The sequence below is a fragment of the Lutra lutra genome, chromosome 15 (genome assembly GCF_902655055.1).
Source record: "Lutra lutra chromosome 15, mLutLut1.2, whole genome shotgun sequence".
NCBI classification, from domain to species: Eukaryota; Metazoa; Chordata; class Mammalia; order Carnivora; family Mustelidae; genus Lutra; species Lutra lutra.
Window position 1 is genome coordinate 63,577,995 of NC_062292.1, and position 21,061 is coordinate 63,599,055.

The following is a 21,061-nucleotide window of genomic DNA, read 5'->3' on the forward strand; positions in this document are numbered from 1 at the left end:
CAGAAGGGGCTAGAGTTGGGGTGCAGTTGGGGGACCCCAGAAGGAATGGCCTGTTTTCCTGCACAAATCCAGATGCACCACTCCAACTGGCCAAGGACAGAGGGTGGTATGTGTTGGGGGGTGGGGGTGGGGGTTCTTCTACAGAACACTGGGGACACATGCACTTTCTGGAACAGGCTCGAGACTTCTAGCAGCAGCCACTCCTCCCGTGACATAGCTCTTTCCAGTTGGACTGGGATCACAGAGAGCAGGGCAGCAACATCTTACAGGAAGGTATAAACTGGGAAGGACAGGGACATAACATGGTGCCGGGAACAGAGAGAAGGACAGACAGGCTCTGCTCAGGAGGGGTTCAGAAGCTGGGGAGAACAGAGGCCAAAATGACTCTGCTGACTATATAAGAGAAAAAAGTCTACTAGGAGACAGTCCTAGAGTACAGCTCCAACAATGTCCAGCAGCTCTCCCCTGACCAAAACCTACTGACTTTCCACCATCTATGGAGTAAGATAGGGCACTCAATGCCTTCACTCTGTAAGCCCAATGTACCTTCCCATCCTTGCTTCATTAAACCCACCCTGTTCCAGAGACACCCTCAAACTTACACAAGCAGACTCCAAGGCACAAGTCTGAGAACCACTACACTGGCTTAATTCATAAGTGCCCAGACTCTGAAGCTAGACTGTGTAAATATAATTCTGCTGCCTCCTCTTACTACTTAAAGTGACCTAGAGCAAGTTCCCTAACCTCGAAGCATTTGTTTCCCTTGTAGGAAATGAAGCAGTCATGCCCACACATCATAGGGTTATCACAAGGATTAGAGGAAGGTAGTCATGACGAATATTTAACAACTGTATCTGGTTTGTAATAAAGTCTAAAAGCATTTGCTTCTTTAAAATTTATACAGTCAGATTCCAAGTTGGTCTCACGGACCTTCGCCCTTTCGAAGCCAGACCAGCAGAAAGCCGAGGCAGACTAACAGATGCAGGACACAAGAGAGCCCCACAAAATGTCCAATTCCCCGAAATGGTCCTGCAGCTGTGTCCGTGGACCCCACACATACAGCACAAGAGATCACAACATTCCCCATCTTCGGCTTCCCTGAGGAGAAGAAAAAAGAACTTCTACTTTTTATGACACAGCAGAGGGGATGAAATGCTTTCTACAGAAGAGGCAAAATAAATCAGTTCCAATAACGGCCTTTTAATTCCCTGATCCCCAAGAGGAAGAAAGGAAATGAACAATGACAAGCATTCCAACGACGGCCATTACCAAGCAGCTTTTAACAGAAGCAACATAAACCACCTTCTCCTATTCGGAAATTCAGAGATCAGGGTTTCCGCCACCTTCAGGACTCCTGGTCATGACTCTTCAAACTGAGAAGAGGGTAAGTCTTGCACCTTACAAAGCTGGGTTCACACCCTCATTGGAGTCAATCCCATTTCAACAGTGATCAACTGAAGCCCAAGGGCCTGGGTCCCCATAAGCCTCTGAGCCACAAGAGCATGGATTTTAAGTGAACTGTGTGCTCATTAAAGAGAATCTGATCTGAAATTAATGATGTACCGTATGTTGGCTAATTGAATTGAAATTAAAAAAATAAAGAGAACCTGAAAATACATAAATGTAGGAAGAAGAAGCCAAACAATCCGGTATCACTTGCCACAGATAAGCACTGTTAATATTTGAGTGCATTTCCCTATCTTTTTTTAATACACAGTTTTCTGTTTGGAGTTTGTTTTTGGAGTTGTGTTGTTACAAAATTGGCATTCTATTTATACACAATTCTACAGGCTATTTGACTTAGCATAATAAAGGTTCCCCCCCCAAGATTCTTGTAAATTTTTAGAACATCAATATTCCATTATGCGGCCACATAATTATTATAATTATGAGCCAGTTATCAATTTATGGTATCTCAGCTGCATATCCATGATGCTATGACCAGCTTTCGGATCCAACTGTGCTATCCAGAATGGGAGCCACGAACCACAGTGTTCAGCGTTTGAAATACGGCCAGTGTGAACAAGAGACGTGCCTAGGTAGGGCACAACACTGGCCTTTGAAGACTTAGCACAACATGCATGAAATATCTCATACTGATTATACTGATCTTATACTGATTATATACTGAAATAACATTTTAGATACATCGGGGTAAACAGAACACATTCTCCAAACAAATGTAACCTGGTTCTTTTTGTTTCTCTTATGTGGCTCCTAGAAAATTTTAATTCACATATGTGACTTGCATTCTATCTCTATTGGACTGAGCTGTTGTAAACATTTCTCCTTTGCCAGCTGGCACAACGTGAGGTCTTGTCAGTAGAGGGTGCTGGAAGGACACTGCGGCAATAACAGGTTCTAGCTTTTGTTCTTGCTTGCATGGCTCAGCAGGAGGCTTCCTGGCCCCTGGAATGTGGGAGACTCCCGTGGCACACATCCTCCCCTCACTGAGTCTTCCTGGGGCCCCTGGTGACTTCTCCACCCTCCAGTGAACCCCAGATGCACTCTCTCTCAAGAGACAGAAATCTCAACGTTGGGGGACTCTCTCTCCTACTTTAACCTCTCTTAGTCCTAGAGCTAGAATTTGCACTTATATTCTCTAAAATTCTCTTTACCACTCTTGCAATTGGTTCTCATTTACTAGTTAATAATTCTTTATATTCAGGGCACCTGGGTGACTCAGTCGTTAAGCGTCTGCAGCTCAGGTCATGATCCCAGGTTCCTGGGATCAGCCCCGCATTGGGCTCCCTGCTGGGTGGAGAGCCTGCTTCTCCCTCTCCCACTCCCCCTGCTTTGTTCCCTCTCTCCCTGTCTCTCTCTGTCAAATAAATAATAATCTTTAAAATAATAATTATTATTATTTTTATATTCCATTTTCCCTGGTAAAATGACCGGTCTGGTTTCTGTCTCCTGCCCAGACCCTGTGGATAGGGAAGTCCAGGATACAGAAGTCCCGGATATGCGAGTCATAAACGGAGTGTCAGCGAGGCTTGGAACACGTGCCCCACATCCTCCATTCCCCACTGGTCTTTTTCTCCAATACCGACTTCCATCCTCCCCATGGTCCATTCCCTGAAGGCAGAACTGTTACCCATGACACGACCCCATCCTGCCATCATCACAGCAGCTGCTGTTGGGTGGTGGGTGACCAGGTGACCACTGAAGACAGGGAGAGGTGACACACAGAGAAGAGAAAACAGGCAGAGGAAACAAACACTAGCTAGCTTCTAGCCCCTACCAGCCTAGCCAATAAAAATAACGGATGTTACAAATTATCATAAAACAAGAAAAAAGTAAAAGTTACAAAAATAAAAAGCAGCTGCTCATCCGTTTTGGGTGAGCCCAAAACGGAGTGAGCTGGCCTGGGGCCAGTCCTACCTGGCCCCAGGAAAATATATAAAGAAAACAAAAAAAAAACTTTTTGGACCTGTCCTCTCCTCACCCCAGGCACCCAGCCAGCCAGCCTCTTACTAACTGAAGGTTCTGCTCTCCATCAACAGCTCTGGATGTTGTGTCCGCACAGGCCTGGCTCCTCCTCTCACACTGACCTCTGCCTCCTCTCCCCCCAAAGCCACAGGCAAGCTACACATCCCAGGGACATTTCTGGGGACATTCGGAGCCATCAGCATCAGCCCCAGAGCCCAACTTCACCCCAACTCCTATCTTTAATAAAAGAACAAGATGGGGCGCCTGGGTAACTTGAGTCAGGTAAGTGTCTGACTCTTGATTTCAGCTCAGGTCATGAGCTCGGGGGCAAGAGATCGAGCCCCACGTCATGCTCTACACTCTGCGTAGAGTTCACTTGGGATGAATGCTCTCTCCCTCTCTCTGCCCTCCCCCTCACTCTCTAAAATAAATCTTTTACATAAATAAAGGATTAAGATGGTATCTGCTCCACAGAAATCTTAATTCTCAGATTCCTAGGAATCCATTTTAATCAACTCCAGTTCTCTGCCCAAGTCCTCCATCTTCTCTGGCCCCTTAGAATTACTGATCACCCCTGGTTAAAGCCCCCATGTGGTAACTCCAATGCCAGGAGCTCCTGCACGGGTCTACTCCTTTTGTTTTCCCTCTTGTGTTGCCTTTGATTTGACGCTCAAACATCCGGTCATGTTTCACTGACTGTAATACAGTGTGAAACGCTCGTGAGTGTGCTGAGGCTCTGAAAAACCTTCTCTTCCTCCAGAGAGGAATTACATGCCTTTCGCAAGCAAGTGGAGAGAAGCAGCACCACCTTGATTCGACCCCGCTGATTGGAAGCTACGTGTCGACGTGGGGAGGGCTGGTCTATTCCCCCGTGTCCTCTCTCCAACATACAACCTATCGGGTCTCCGAGCTGAAAGCAGCGGGGGGAAAGGAGGGTGTTTACCAGGACCCCTCCCCTCTTGGGTGAGCCCTAGACCCACAGTTTATCTCCCCAGTTCTGCAAGATCATTGAAAGCTCTGTGTACCTGTTTAGCCTCATTGCTGCTGCTTACAAGCCCACAAAAAAAAAGTGAGGGAAACGCAGCACCTAACGTCAGGCTCACCTCTCGGTCTTTCCCTTCTCCCTAGGACACACAGTCTCAGCAGCCCGCAGACAGACCCCGCATCATTCACATTCACACACACGATAGGCATGTGTATGCTTTTCTAGTCTCCCCCCGCCGCCACCGTGGAAGGATGGGTAGGAGACAAACTACTCCGTCAAAATCAGGAGAAAACCCCAGAAAGAAAGAGCTTGCTGTCGGTCAGCTTCTCAGCCCAACCTCTATGCTTTGCTCTCTTCAGAGCCCTCTGCTGCCTCACTTCTGGCTGCAAAAGCAGGCTTCTCAGCTACACCGGCCTGCAGCGGACACCGGGTCTCGTCCCCCGCCCTGGCCATAAACCCTGTGTTTCCACTGCAGACATTCCCACGTGAATCTTCTTTAACATTCTTGTGCAATCAACTGTTTTCATCTTACTGCTCCTCCTCCTCCTGCGTCTCTCATGCACACATTTTAAGACCTTTTCAGAGTGTTCTGCTGGTCCTGTCTGCTCACGTGAGGAGGGCTGCTCGTCCACTTCCTGCCTCCCATGGACAATGGCTTTCCTAGCGGGCTCCGGGCTCCAAAGGTCTGTTTGCAAACTCATCTCACGTAGCAGTTTTCCCTTCTTCGTTGCCCCTCCCCAACGGCTGACACCATGGCTGGGCCATGCCCTGTAGGATACGCGACTCTGAGCAAGGTGGGCTGTTAGGCTCTTCTCCTTTACAGACAAGGGAGCACAGGATATCCCGCAGGTCCATGGTGCTATCCAGCCGCGGGTCCCATCACTGAGAGCCACCATAAATGACCATCTCCTGCATCCTGGTGAAGGAATCTGGTCCTGCCCGCGGGCCACGTGCAAAGTGCATGGACATGCTTCACTGGGGCAGGTTTTGAAGTCTGAGACAGCACTTCCCCCTACCTTCCATTCCTGGTCCAAAAAATTCAATTAAAAAAAAAAATGTTATTGTAGAGAAAGAGCTCATGAGAAGGAAGAGGCAGAGAGGGAGAGGGAGAAGCAGACTTCCTGCTGAGCAGGGAGCCCAATGTGGGGCTCGATCCCAGGACCCTGGATCATGACCTGAGCCGCAGGCAGACACTTACTGACTGAGCCGCCCAAGTGCCCCCAATTTTGTTTAAAAACATTTCTAGAGGAAAGAGCAGAACAGTTTGAGCTGGGGACAGAGGAGAGATTATTTTGAATGTGTTTCCTATAGTCACAAAAAGTCCACAAAGATGTTAATATGGACCTCTTAACTATTTAAAAGCTTATATTCTTTAAAAAAGGTTATAATTTTTTTTTAACACATAGAAATAGATCATTCAATGACAAATGCATTGGGGGAGGAAAAAAAAAAAGACCAGGAGCATAGAGTCAATAAATGTTAAATGATGTTTTAATTCAGGGTGAGAATTTTATTTTTAGCTTATTTTAAACATATTTTCTGCAATCATTAATATATTGTCCAGGATGCTTTTCTTCAGCTTGCAAGGCAAAGGGAAATGAATGGTACAATGAGACCGATTTGTTCTCCCCCCGTCCACATCTCCCAGACAAATTGGCCCTTTGGGGAGGAAAAGTTAGGGGCCTCCTGGAGGAAGAGTGAGGAGCAGAGTCCAGGCCTGTCGTGGAAGGCTACTAAAGAGGGGAGGATTTAAGAGCTCCCCGAGGGCAGCACCAGCTTAGAAAGACACAAAGCGCTAATGGGCATATTTATCACTCGCTCCCTAACTAGCAGAGCTCAGGGAAGACACGCAGCCCGAAGGAGGGAAAGGGAGCTGAGTCAGCCTGCAGGAGACAGTAAACGGCTCAGAAAAGTTCGGAACGGCTTCCACCAAACTGCCACAGGAAAGCCTTCCCGATGCCCCCAAACGAACATCAGGGTGGTCTGCCGGGTTCCCATCACACCTGTTACTATGTCTTTGGCGCACCTGTCACAGTTCACGAGTGCGCCCCCTGCAGCCATGCTGGGTGTGTATAGAGATCCCCGCCCAGGAGCCCAAGGCCTGGGTCTGCTCCCTTCCCCGCTGAAGCCCCAGGACCCAGTAAACGTCTCTTCAGTGAAGGTAGGACACAAGCAAAAACATTCTTACAACATTCCTGGTTTCTAAACAAATCAACCTAATTTGCTTACTTTCATTTTATGAAAAGAAAAATAACTTGAGCTGTTAGTGGGCTCTAGCTAAAGGCGGGGTGTGTCCTGGACTTCCATCCCAAGGAGCACCCCAAGTAATCTCAGGACTGTGCCGGTGGAAGGCCAAGAACACGGGAGATCACAATCCTCGCTCCTTTCAGGCAGGTAAGACAGCTCAAGTCGGCAAAGGGACGACCTTAACCTGGATTAGTTGGAGAGTGAACACTTGGGAAATGGCACTTGGGACAACCTGTTTGAGGCACCTTTAATCCTCTTTGGAAAAGAGCAGGCACATCGTCATGTATGCACTGCACTCCCGCAGACACAGCTTCTCTACACAACCTCCCTTAACAGGGACGCCCTGCAGGTGCTGGTGTACCCAGTTCACAGGCTGGGGAAGGTCAGTGGCTCTCAGAGGTACAGCTGGGCTGGGGCACCTGCTGTGGAGGGTGGTGGGGGGGGGGCGCACACGGCTGCAGCTCTGGTCTATGAGCTAGAACACGGTGAGGGATGAGGAGGGAGAGACCGGAAGGGATATTCTGCCTATGACCAGTTGTGCTTTGTGTTGTGACAACAGTCCAGGCCTTCGGGAAAGGGGAGACCTTTGAATAAAATGAAAACTAATGTGTAAGAAATAAGGGGAGTGGCCTCCTAACCCTACGACCGTGTTTAGAAGACACTGAAGCTTGTGCTGATCTCTATCGCCGCAGGCTCTGGAGGGACCAGGATGAATGGTTTGGCTTCGGGGAGAAGCATGTGGGGTGCAGGAGGGGCGGCAGGCATCCTGTGCCTGGCTTTTAGGTCTCGGGTCAATCCCCGGGAAAAGAATCATTTCCGAGACGACTACTACTTAGAACCTTATTTTTCCTGAGATGCTTCTTTTTTAGATGCTCATTTCGCCCCATTTAAGTCTTCCCAGGACCCTCCCCCCTCCATTTTATTCATGACCCCCGAGCCCCTGGCCTCCCTCTGAGAAGGTCACTCTGGACCTGTGTGGTTCCATCCTGTAAAGACCATTGGTCTTAGCCAAAACCGTGGGGAGGATTCCTGGGGCAACAAAGAGACTAGACTCCCTCCCTAACTTCTCTCTGACCTTCTGCCAAAGTTTCTCTGGATGAAGTCAGACTCGGGGGATGGGTCCACAGCATCGCTTCTGTCTTCTTATTTAATACAGTCTTCATATTTTGTTTTGTTTTAGTTTTTGTTCAGGCAAAGCTTTCTATCAGAAGCGTCACCCCTCTTAGCGTCGCAGCTACCTGCCTCCAACACAACACGTATTTCTCTGTTTGACCTTTCTCTGGGCTCCCAGGGTTCCGGTTCCAAGACCCCGTACCTAAAAAGTTCGACTGCCCTAAAAAACAAATAAAGCCTTAAGTTGCCACTGGCGTGTTTCCTCTACTAACAAAGTTCATTGTTCTTATGAAGCCAAGTCTCTACCAGAGGAGAAAAGAATTTGTAATGTCAGAAGCAGGAAGAAACTACCAGAAATACAGTCAATGCTAAAACAAACAACAGTGCCTTGAACATAGAGGCAAGCAAGAAACACATGAATGAACAGTGTCAAGAATCCATCCTCACCTGACTTCCCGAGTGGGCTCCTGAGCTGCCACATCCCAAGCCTCAAACCTGCCTAACACGGACCAAGAAAGGTCTGCCTCTCCCCTCCTTCCCTCGCTCTCCACCAGAAACACTCCGCGATCTTGAACGAGAGGTATTAGGACTGCACACTTTGTTCATTACAAGGTAGTGACTTTACATTCTTTAAACCTGCAGATGCAAAGTACCAGTGAGTACAAATTAAAAATCATTATTTACATAAACTTTCTGAAGGTGAACTGGAGACTACCTTTCATAGAGTAACTCTCCAGTTTAAAAAAAAAAAAAAAAGATACCCCCCCAGGGCACCCAGGCACAAGTGAAAGGTGCCTTTGGGATTCAGAAATAAATTTTTATATGTGTTATATAACCATGTAAGGTATTGAAATGTTTACCTGGACTCCTTTCAGGTTTCCTCCTGCCAACGGGCTAACGCGCCAATAGGGGCAGCCGGTGCTCTGAACTGCAAAGCTTTGAAATTTTAATAATTTCCTACATGCCACTGAACTAGGACTATTAAAACAGCTGAACTTCGATGATTCATAAAGTATTTATGGAAACAATTACAGGCACAATTAGGAATTTTTCTCAGAAAGCGCTTAATCACAGTTTAATTGAACCTCAACTTCATCTCAACTTCAGATTTTTATTTAAATTGTTCTGCACTTTGACTGTGGAAAACCAACCCCTTTCAAATCTCCCTCCAAACACTAAGCTCCACTCGAACCCAGAAGCCTTTCCACTTGCCTTTCCTCAACCCTTGTAGGGCCTCAGCCCCTTGCCGACCCCCATCCACTCTGGAGCAAGGCAGAACCTGCCCTGTGACATCTCTCAAATAGTCACAGGACTGGTCTTGGCTGTGTTCCTATCCTTTACAGAGCTTCTCTGCTTTCTCAAGACAAAAAAGTGGTGGTGGGGGGGGCATCTAGGGAAAGGTGTGAGATTAGGGGGGTAGGGAGGTGGGTCTACAAACTGCCCCTCTGAGCTGAAAGCAGAAAATCTCATAAGCAGATTCTAAACGAGGAATTTGTTCACTCGATACTTGCATGTAGCGGGAATGATCGCAATAGTCTTGAACAGAATTCCTGAACATTTTCTTAAAGATTCCACATCTTATACTCAACACCCTGGATAAAGTGTTAAGAAGTCTGTGAATGGAGTGCTCAGGTTATATTACCATTTTTTTAAAAAAGATTTATTTATTTATGAGAGAGAATAAGCAGGAGGGGAGAGAGGGAACACCAAGCGGACTCTACACTGAGCGTGAAGCCCGACGTGGGGCTCGATCTCACAATCCTGAGATCACGACCCAAACAGAAACCATGAGTCCGACGCTCCACCGACTGAACCACCCAGGCGCCCCTCAGGTGGTATCAGAACCAATAAATGAGCAGGAGTGCTGAGCCTCCTCGAAGCTCTCGAAGGACAAAATGAACAACAGTGTGACCTGTGTGCACAGCCCCGCACACTGGCACACACAGGGTCTTCCATCCTGTCTTGACCTCACATGTCACATGGGGCCTTACCCTTGCCCCCGTGAGGAATGCAAACATCCTCATGGACAAATGGAAGTGACTTTTCTTTCCTCGTTTTATTGTCAGCAGCTTCATGCCTTTTCGGAACGATGTGGAACACGCCGGTTATGCTCAGCAGGAAATGGAAGGAGTCCCCGAAGAGGTCAAACATGGTATGACCTCATCACCAACCAGCAAGGCCATTGCCAGGGGCCACCTGTGTCTGGCCACGTGCCTATTGGGCTTATGACCTTGATTAATAAAAACCACAGTTGAGGGGCACCTGAGTGGCTCAATCATTGAGCGTCTACCTTCAGCTCAGGTCATGACCCAGGGTTCTGGGATTGAGCCCAGCATCAGGCGCTCTGCTTAGCAGGAAGTCTGCTTCTCCCTCTCCTACTCCCCCTGCTTGTGTTCTCCCTCTCGCTATCTCTCTCTCTCTGTCAAATAAATAAATAAAATCTTTAATAGAAAAATAAAATAAAATAGAATAGAATAATAAAAATCACAGTTGAGGTTGTAGCGCCAAATGATTTTCATTAAAAATTATTTTTAAAAGAACCCCGCTTGATGAAGGATGGCCCAGTGTGCATCTCTGACCCATAGATAGAACAGGGATCCCTCCAGTGGTATCAGTACTACGAACAAAACCAGCCTCATACTGCACAGAATCCACATCACGCGGGGAAGACCTAGTCCACAGCAAACCCTTCAGTTAATCCTGGTCAGGTGGAAAGGGCTCTCAAAGGTCCACTTGTGCTCGAGAGAGCAATGTAGGATACTGGCCACTATCAGACGTTTTCGTTGCATCTCACAAGAATACTGCTCAGCAATCCAGCAGAGGAAGAACATTAACGGTGGGCACAGAGGCCGCGTGATAGTCCCTACGACATTGGCACAGCCTCCAACCGAACTTCCCCATGCGCAGCAGCAAGGCCTGCAGAAACACACAGCGTGTGTGGAGAGACCCACACGCGTATTCGTCGCAACATTTATCATCCCTACGAGTTTTTTAATTCATTGGGGGAATGATTATATAAATTATCATTTAATGGAACAGAACACTGTGAGGCTATTACACAGGAACGCAGACTATCTGCATACACGGACATGAAAGGATATCTGTCATTTGCCACACAGTAAAAAGGAAAGCTGTAGAAGTAAGTCCTGTACAATCCCATTTTCCTGTTAAAAATCAGTAGCTGGTGGGTGCCTGGGTGGCTCCGTTGGTTAAGCAACTGCCTTCGCCTCAAGTCATGATGCCGGAGTTCCAGAATCGAGTCCCGCATTGGGCTCCTGGCTCTGTGGGGAGTCTGCTTCTCCATCTGACTTCCTCCCCTCTCATGCTCGCTCGCTCTCTCTAATAAATAAATAAAATCTTTAAAAAAAATCAGTAGCTGGCATCTGAGTGCTCATGCTCTGGGGCTTGTTAAATATTGACGTGGGTTTTTAAATTTAACATCATTCACAGTCCTAGAACTGACTTAATATTCTCTATTTGAAAACCGAGGAGAGTCAGGCTCTTGGCGTAAAGATTTGCCTGAGGTCAAAAAGCCAGTGAGCTGTGTGGGTCAGGCACTGACATGTGTCATGTGCCTTAAAAACAAACAAACAAACAAACAAACAAACAAAAAGGAATGCAAGATTACCAGAGGTGTTAATGGTGATAAGCTCTCTAGAGAGGGAGAATGAAAGAATGAAAGTATGATTTTAGGGGCGCCTGGGTGGCTCTGTTGATTAACTGTCTGCCTTCAGCTCAGGTCATGATCCCAGGGACCTGGGATCGAGTACTGCAGCGGGCTCAAGTCTGCTTCTCCCACTGACTGTCTCATGCTCTCCCTCTCTCAAATAAATAATTTTTTAAAAAATACGATTTCATTCTCTTCTCAACAATTAGAACTTATTTGCTCCATCAAGAAATTCCAGTTGTAAATGGAAAAAGACAGACGGACAGAGAGAAAACCCAGCAGGTCTTCAGTGTAAATTCCTGAATAGGTTAACACCATGCGGTCAGCCAAACCATCACCTCAAACGCAGCAGTTAGAGGGTTTGGTTTCTCCTGGGGTAGAGCGATGAGCAGTAGTCGACACATTCTGGATGACGAGACTCATTATCTGATACGCATACTGAAGTCGTGGATCACATCAACTATGCCCCCCACCCCAACTGGCCCAAAGATTCCAAGCATCTGCTATACACACACAGCAGCGGGCCCTCGGCACGAGGGCATAGGGGAAGGACAGGTTTTCCTGATGAGGTCACCAAAGTGGGAGAATTTAGAGCCAGAACGAAAACAATGACCAGGGCAACACAGGAGGTCCTCATGTAAGCTTCTGTCCTTTCACAACCCAGGAATCAAACCCCAGCCCCAGAAAAGTCGCAGCAGCCTCCCAAGTCCAGATTGCAACGTCTCCGTTTTATAAGTGAGAAAGCTGCCTTGTGGCAAGCGCACTCGCGCCAGCTGGGCCAAGCACATAGGTGAACGTGCACCTTGGACCCTGTGTGCTCTACATATGCCATCCATCCACATGCCAGCCCTGTTACCCGCTGTCCATAGTAACCACCACCTAGACCCACGCAGGCCACACAGCAAACCCCAAACTCCAGCTGGACACAAGCAGGGGAGGCAGTTACGAAGAAGGAAGAAACCCCCCAGTTCCTATAGCATCCTGTCCCCCACTCCCGTGCACGCGTGAAAAGAAGCCGCGACTTCAGTCCGCGGGGTGATGCTTTCTCTCTCCCCCAACACACATCAGAGCTTCCTAAAAGGTAAAGGCACAGGCAACAGGTTTTCCCGACCATCTGTCTTTCCCGCGAGCAGTGATGTCTTTACAGCAAGCCCAGTGAATCCTAGAAGCAAGCTGAAAACCTGACACCATTATTCTCATGGGAGGAAGCGTCTTCCTAGAAAGCTGGATGTTTCCAGGGCTGCTCCCCTGGAATGAGGTGCTGCCCACAGGTGTGACGAGCCACTCCAAAGGTGGACACGGTCTCTGACAGTTCTCTGATGAACCACTAACGCACCCACTCTGCCTCCTCATGACACTAGCAACTGTGATCCTCTCAAAAGGAAAAGGACTCGTCCGGTTTGGGTGGGAGAGGAAGGAAAGAGGCTCAAGGATGAAAGCAGCGCCGGGCCCCTAATCCACAGCATGGGGGTAAAGACCACGCAGGGGTGAGAGGCTATTTGGAAAGAGAAGCAGAAGGACCAGATCCTCAGGGCTCACGAGATGGAAGGAAGAGACAAACAGGAACCCACACCCCAGACCTAAAGAAATCATTCCAGGGCTTAAGTCGGACCGCCCACGTCCCCGGAGACAGTCTCACCTAACAGCCACTATGATGGAACGCCGACGTGGGCCAGGGATGCGTGGAGGCTCCGGACACACCTTGTCATCTGTTACCGCAACGCCAGGAGGCGAGCGTTCTCATCCCCATTCTACAAGCAGATGGGCTGGAGGTCAGGAGCTCGCTCCGGAGACAGTTGGGAAGTGACAGAGTCATACCCCATGCCCAGGTATAACTGAATCCCACTCCCGAGTTCCCGTTAAGTACTAGGTAACACCATGTTTGCACACAGAGCTGCTATTACCCCGGAGAACCCCTCCCCCCTCGCCCTGCATCCCTGGGGAATGTTCTATGATAATCTAAAAACTGAGTGAAAGACTGGTTTAGGCCAAGCCGTCAACGACCGGGTTGGTGATTTCAAGCCCAGCAGCGCAGAGAAGACACATTTCAAACCGGCTGCGGAAGCAGCGAGGAGCCCACCGTGCCCAGAGTCCTAGCTGTCCTGCAGCCAAGGAAGCACCTGACAGTGACCCCACATGGGTGGGCTGCTGGAGGGGACAGGCTGCCCCAGACACTCCTAACCACCTGCCTCTTGCCCGACAGGCTGGGCGCTACAGGAACAGCAGGAGGTGGGCTGGAGTCGGGGCCACTCAGTGAGGCAAACTGGTCCTGGGCAGCTTCTAGAGCAACGAGCAAACTACACGTGATCATCACCCCCAGACACCAGCAAGCCCCCTTCCCTTCCCGAAGACCCTCGCTCAAGATCTGCAGGACAAGGACATCTACAGGGCTTGGCCCAGGGTGGTGGTGGGAGTGGGAACCCTAAGTCACACCTGTCCTCACCATGGAACCTTCCTGTGATCGGGCACACCCAGGGAGGCTGGGTTTGAGGTGGGTCCGGGAGCTCAGGGCCCTGTCGCCACAGCAGCGCATTCATCTGCTGGGCATCAGGAGGCCGATAACGTCGCCCACATGCACAGATTCGGAAGAAACAGAGGCTATTTGGGGACAAGTGACTTCACTTCAACCCAGAGTGAGACCTCAGGTCACCAGTGATTTTCAAAAATTTAAAGTCTCAGAACTTCTTCAAGTAAGAACTTCTCTGGAAGCTCAGATTTTAGGTCGGTCAAAAGTGGACCTGCTGGGATGGGCACGGAGGCCGGGCTTCTGGGAGCCCCAGGACCCCGGTTCTGATCCCAAGTCGTTCCCTCACAGACGGTGAAACCCGGAGGAAGTCAAGCTCTCCACAACTCTGTTTCTTCATCTCTAACGAAGGGGATCAGACAGCCTCCCTCAGGGTTATTTGTGAGAAGTAAATGAGACTACGTGAAGTTCCCAGACAGTCAACCCGCGACAGCTCCGGTCATCGCAGCCTCTGCACCTGCGGGTAGCGGCGGCCACGGCCCAGTGGCCAGCATGATGCTGTCACCAGTCAGTCCGAGGGCAAGCGGCGGGAGCAGCCAAAAAGTCGTTTAAACAAGGATGCTGATCAAATTAGAGAAATGTACAGGAAAGGGGAAGAGAGAGAGGGAGAGGTATACACGCAGGTTTAATTACCTCCATGGGGTTAAGGCAGAGCTCACGCCCTTCGCTCTGGCTCACTGGACTCCACACGCATTTGAACCCACCAGTGGGGGGTGACCCAGAAGCCAACAACACGTGTCAGGACCCAAACGGGAAGTAGTCCAGACCAATGAAAAAGAACATTGATTTGGGGTTGGACCAAAGGGTCTGCATCTTGCTGGGTTTCTCCCTGAGCTAGGTTTCCTCTAAAGGAGAGGACTGGGGGGCCTGGGAGGCTCAGTTGGTTGAGATTCCGACTCTTGGTCTCGCGAGGCTCAGGTCATGATGTTGGTGGGGGGTGGTCAGTCTCTATGCTCAGCGGGAGTCTGCTCGTCCTTCCCTCCCCTGCTTGTGCAAGCACGCACAGCTCTCTTGCTCTAAAATAAACAAAATATTAAAAAAAAATAAAGGAGAGGACATGTACAAGTATCAGTCATTCACCCATTACAGAACATGCACCAGAGAAACAACATCCTACCCTCTAAGGCCCCCATTTGGGGCCCCTTCCCTAACCAGTGCAGGAAGATTTGGTAGCAGAGGGTGTCTGTAAATGATTACAGCACCCATAAGGATACCTGACAACATGCCAGGCCCTCCTTTAGATCTGCTACATAATTTTCTCTCATTTAATCCCACCATAAACACAAGCTTATAAAGTACCATCATGCTGCCTTAACCTTTTTACATTAGAGGAAACCAAGGCCCAGAGAAGCTAAGAAACTTACCCAAGGTCACACAGCTAATAACAGTAGCATGAAGATTCAAACCCAGGCAGCCTGGTCCCGGGGCCACAGTGCCTATAATAATCTTACTATTCTCCTACTTCTCTAACTATAATTTTTGTTTACATTTCACAGCACTCTTAGAAATTCAACAGGCTTCTCATGTTATCTGCAAACATACTTGTGAGGTTAAAAGGTCAAATTTTAATATTCCCATTTAGAAGACAAATGAACCCAAGCACAGAGGTTACATGACCTGCCTCAGGTATACAGCGGGAATTCGTGCCGGGGCTGAGGTTAGAATGCGGGATGCCAAGAGTCAAACTCTAGAAGCGAATGGCCCTGTGGCTGCCCAGGTACTGATGATGGGATGTCCGCCGGTGTCCTTAACGTGCCCCCACCAGCAGCATTTCTCCGCATCGGGTCAGAGCAGTTAGGTAGGCACTGATCTTCCTTCACCGTGACTATGGGAAGGTGGGGTGTCTTACTGCTGGGGGGGGGACCCACCCCACACCAACCCAGTGAGGTCACCAGCAGAGATAAGAACAGGAATGGGACTCAGGTGGCTCGGGGCAGGCAGCAACCACTGAGAAAGAAAGCAGAGAAGGCAGTGAGGGGATGAGCATCAGGGCAGAGAAGGAAAAGGAATGTAAACAAGTGTCAGTGGGGTCGGGAGAGTGGGGGAGCGGGGCAGCATCAGAAGTGCATGGGAGGGTCTCTGCAGCGGCCTCTGGCAGCACCCCTAGATGGGCAAACGCCACCCAGACCCCGGGGTGGTCAAAGAATGCCAAGGTATGACAGTACAATCATGTGAACGGTATGTGCACGAGGAAGATCTGATGGCTAAAAAAATAAGGCTGGTGGGGCGCCTGGGTGGCTCTGTGGGTTAAAGCCTCTGCCTTCGGCTTGGGTCGTGGTCTTGGGGTCCTGGGATCGAGCCCCACATCGGGCTCTCTGCTCAGCGGGGAGCCTGCTTCTCCCTCTCTCTGCCTGCCTCTCTGCCTTGTGATCTGTCACATAAATAAATAAAATCTTTAAAAAAAAACAAACAAACAAGGCTGGTGAGATCATGAGCTATTTTTCCTGCTTCCCAAATTTTATATAAGAAGGTTATATTCTTTTGTAATTACTGTGAAGGCTGCTGCTTGGGCCTTCAGTGCACTTGGGGATCCGGGCCTATCTGGGCCAGGGGAGGGACCTCGGGCCATTCTGCCAGAAGACCACTGGGATGATGGACAAAGGACCCTCGGGAAGCGGGTATATCTTGAGGAGGGCCAGTCCTCTGCAGGACCCACGAGGCACCTGCCCACAGGTGCTCAGAAATACTTGAAACAGTAGCAGGGTCCAGGCCGGGGCATAGGGCAATTCTAAGCCCAACACAGTGCCAATTGATCCGTCCTATGCCTTGGCATCCCCGGCCTCCTGTTTGCATCTTAGGAAAAGACCACAAACAGCAGGACACAGGGGAGCAACAGAAAACCACCACCAGGGGCTGTCAGAGCTGCAAGTGAAGGTCTCAGCACCTCAGTGGAGGGCACAGCAGTGTGGCTGCCTGGGAGGAACCAGCGGGTGGCCCACTGTGGCCCAGCCAGGCAGCATCAGGCCACACAGGGCCGTGGTGGCAGCAGGGTGCTATGTGGCCCGACTCTGGTCCCAGGGCCCTAGCAGGACACTGGGACTTGTTGGGCCCCAGGGTTGGGGTGCTCAGAATAGTCATGGGGATATAAAAGACACGGGAAAGGGGCGCCTGGGTGGCTCAGTGGGTTAAGCCGCTGCCTTCGGCTCGGGTCATGATCTCAGGGTCCTGGGATCGAGTCCCACATCGGGCTCTCTGCTCAGCGAGAAGCCTGCTTCCCTCTCTCTCTCTCTCTGCCTTCCTCTCCGTCTACTTGTGATCTCTCTCTGTCAAGTAAATAAATAAAATCTTTAAAAAAAAACAAAAACAAACAAACAAAAAAAAGACACGGGAAGAAAGTGGCCATAGGACCCATGGGGCAGCTTCCAGGGGTGCTCAGAGACACTTGGAGAAGCTTCCAGAGAAAGTAGCATCAAAGTCTCCCTGTGATGTTCGGGGCAGAGCTAGAGGAATATTTCTTATATTAAAGTTGTTCTATTTTTGCATTTTTTGCTTCTTTCTTTTTTTTTTTAAATTTCCTTATTATTTCTTTTTTTTTTAAGATTTTATTTATTTATTTGACAGACAGAGATCACAAGTAGGCAGAGAGGCAGGCAGAGAGAGAGGGGAGGAAGCAGCTCCCTGCTGAGCAGAGAGCCTGATTCGGGGCTCGATCCCAGGACCCTGGGATCATGACCTAAGCAGAAAGCAGAGGCTTAAGCCACTGAACCACCCAAGTGCCCCATCCTTATTATTTCTTTAAGTAGGCTCCACACCCAACATGGGGCTCTAACCCATGACCCTGAGATTGAGAGTCGCGTGCACCACCCACTGAGCCAGCCAGGCACCTCAGAGTTGTTCTATTTTTGATGCTCCACTCACTGATGCGGCCTGGAGGGAAAACAAGGGATTTTTTTTTTTCAAAAATGTTTAAGATTCAAAAATAACACTGGTGAATTAGTAATTGAAAGCAACTCTAAGGGGCAAGAGAAATAGAGGAATAGACTAATAAACAAACTTAAGCACACAGATGGGACTCCCACATCGTGTCAGCCATTGTTGGTGTAACAAAAGAATGGCTAATTTCAGACAGAAAATTAAGCAAAATAGCGGCTCCATAGCTCTATGAGGGGCTTTAGTAACAATCAAGAGTAAGAAATAATATTAAGAAGGAAGGCAAAGGAATACAAAGTAGCTAATAAGGGAAAGGATCTTTCAAAGAATCAGAAAGATGTACAGTGGGGCGGGAAAGGTTAACCAGCCATTTTAATGGCAGAAGGATGGGAGAAACGCAGAGAATTACTTTTGATCAGAAGACAAATGACCAAGGTAAGAACCCAACCTCCGGGCGCCTGGGTGGCTCAGTGGGTTAAGCCGCTGCCTTCGGCTCAGGTCATGATCTCAGGGTCCTGGGATCGAGTCCCGCATCGGGCTCTCTGCTCAGCAAGAAGCCTGCTTCCCTCTCTCTCTCTCTGCCTGCCTCTCCGTCTACTTGTGATCTCTCTCTCTGTCAAATAAATAAATAAAAAATCTTTAAAAAAAAAAAAAAAAAAGAACCCAACCTCCAATCGAACTAGCTCCTCCATCCACCCCTTCACACAGCAGCCCACCCCTGCCTTGAGGTGAGGGCTGGGTCTTATAGACTTGACTCCTCATGGCCAGCACCCAGCACAGTGCCCAGAGGAGAGGAAGCCTTCAGTGGGTGTTTCGTGAGTAAGCGAAGAAGTGTTAAGGACACTGAGATAAAAGCCCATCTCTGGAAGACATAGGGAAGGCAAGCTCTGGTCCCTAAGGCCACCAGAGAAGGCGACTTATGCACATGGCATTTCCTGGAATTCCACTGTTTCATACCCTTTACTGGTCTCCCATGCACAAGCTTGGTGTCCACCAGGAAGCCCGAGGTCCTCGAGAGCAGGGACCACAAATTCCTACGTCCTCCTTCCCAGTGCCTGGCGCGGAGCAGGATTTGGGGCCTTAAATAGTTATTCATTAAATGGGCTTGAATAAAGAAGATGAGAAGAGTCCAGGAAAGTGACTTCTGGCGGGCAAGGATCTTTCATTTCCATTTACCGGAGGAATGAACGGCTGTTTATCAGACCTCATTGCGACAGGCATCCCAGCATTCCCCGAGACAAAGGCAGCCTTTGAGACCTATGGGGGCGGGCAGTGCCTTCCGCACAGCTTCGGGCTCGGTGTTTCCACGGGATTGCTCAGGGTCAATAGTAAAGTACGTTGGCAGAGACGCATGCCAGCAACGTTGGCACGGCACCTGCCCGCGGCTGGGACAGAGTCCAGGCAGCCTGACTCAAGTCAAGAAAGCTCATAATTCATCCAGAGGAGAATTTAAAAACAATCCAATTAGTCGAGTATGACTGCAGATTGGGCAATTGAGTGTCAACCAAATTCAACAGTCAGGGCAGGAAGGAGGGGAACAGGTCCATCCCTCTTCCCCCAGAGCACAGGACCCAGGCGAAGGTGAAAGGTTTCCCATTTCTTGGATTCGAGGGCACCAGACATATCAACCTGTCAGCAGAAATGCCTGCACGGTTTCAGTGGGAGAGTCTCCTCCCTTAATGCAAAAATTCCTAGGCAGGGAGCTCCCTGTGTAACTACCACTAGATTAAAGGGACAAGACCAAGGAGCTAATTATTAGATAAGGAAAGGCTCTGCAACAGGAAATGCAGTAAGTTATTACAGCTAGTGCTAAGGAGGAGAGTTGCCTGGGTATTTAAATGCGTGTGGAACAAAGCACAAGGGGCCGTGATCACAAATTTATGTCCTTAAGGAAACATGCCAGGGAGTTGGGACTTCCCAACTGCACCTAGGTTCCTCGGAGTTGGGGAAGTAAGCACAGGCAGCCAGCACCGCCCTGATCCCCAACCCCCCCAGGCCCCCTCTACACCTGCCTAGATACAACTTCCCATTCCACCCACACCATTCAGGAGAGTCAGAAATGGTTTTGCTGAACAAGAATCAGCAGCTTGTTCCTTGAGATCAAAGTAGTCACGGAACGGACTTTCAAGGGACAGTCTCCAGGTTCATCTGGTAACTGGTACTGACACACACAGCTGGGCTTGTCAACACCAACCACCACACCGACCACCAAGCACGCCCTGGGGAGCTCAGGAACTAGACATTCACAGATACAGGAAAAACCATCCTGAAATTCACAGGGAACCACAAGCAGTCAAAGCAATCTTAAGAAAGAAAGCTGGAGGTCTCACTGTACCTGATTTCAAACTGTATGGTAAGGCATACAGAGAAACACACAGGCCAACAGAAGCCAAGAGAAAGCCCAGAAATAAACCTTGCTATGTGGTCAGCTAATTTCAACAAGGTACCAAGGCTATACAATGGGGAAACGGTGGTCTCTTCAATAAATGGTTTTAGGAAAACTGCATATCCACCTACAAAAAGATAAAGTGGGACCCATCTCTTAACCCATAAAAGTTAACAGGAAACGGATGGAAGACTTAAAATAAGACCCCAAACCATAAAACTCCTAAAAGAAAACACGACGGGGGAAAATATTTGACATTGGTCTTGACAATTATTATTGTTTTTGGATAGGAGACCAAAAGCTTAGGCAACAAAAGCAAAAATAAAGGAACGGAACTATAACAGATTAAAAGCTTCTGCGCAGCGAAGGAAACCATCAACAGAATGAAAAGGCAACCTATGGGTTGGGAGAAAATATTTGCAAACTACATATCTGATACGGGATTAATGTCTAAAATAGCTGAGGAACTCCAATAGCAAAAACAAACAAACAAACAAAAAGCCCACCACCCACAAACAATGCAATTTAAAAAATGGACAAAAAGCCTGAATAGACATTTCTCCAAAGAAGACAGACAAATGGCTCAGGGTGCTCAGAATCACTACTCATCAAATAAAACTCAAGGAGCGATTGGGTGGCTCAGTCAGTCAAGTGTCTGACTCTTGATTTCAGCTCAAGTCATGATCTCAGGGTCGTGAGATCGAGCCCCACACACAGGGCTCTTGCCTCGGTGTGGAGCCTGCTTAAGATTCTCTCTCTCCTTCTCCCTCTGCCTCTCCTCCTACCCCACACATGCTCTCTTAAAAAATTAAAAATAAAAAATAAAATTCAAGACCGTAA

General features: G+C 48.8%; 1 protein-coding gene across 4 annotated transcripts in view; it reads right to left on the reverse strand.

Annotated features, from left to right (window-relative positions):
• The window catches only part of C15H1orf226 (chromosome 15 C1orf226 homolog), a 264,987-nt gene that overhangs the window by 118,904 nt on the left and 125,022 nt on the right, over window positions 1-21,061 (reverse strand). The window lies entirely within an intron of this gene.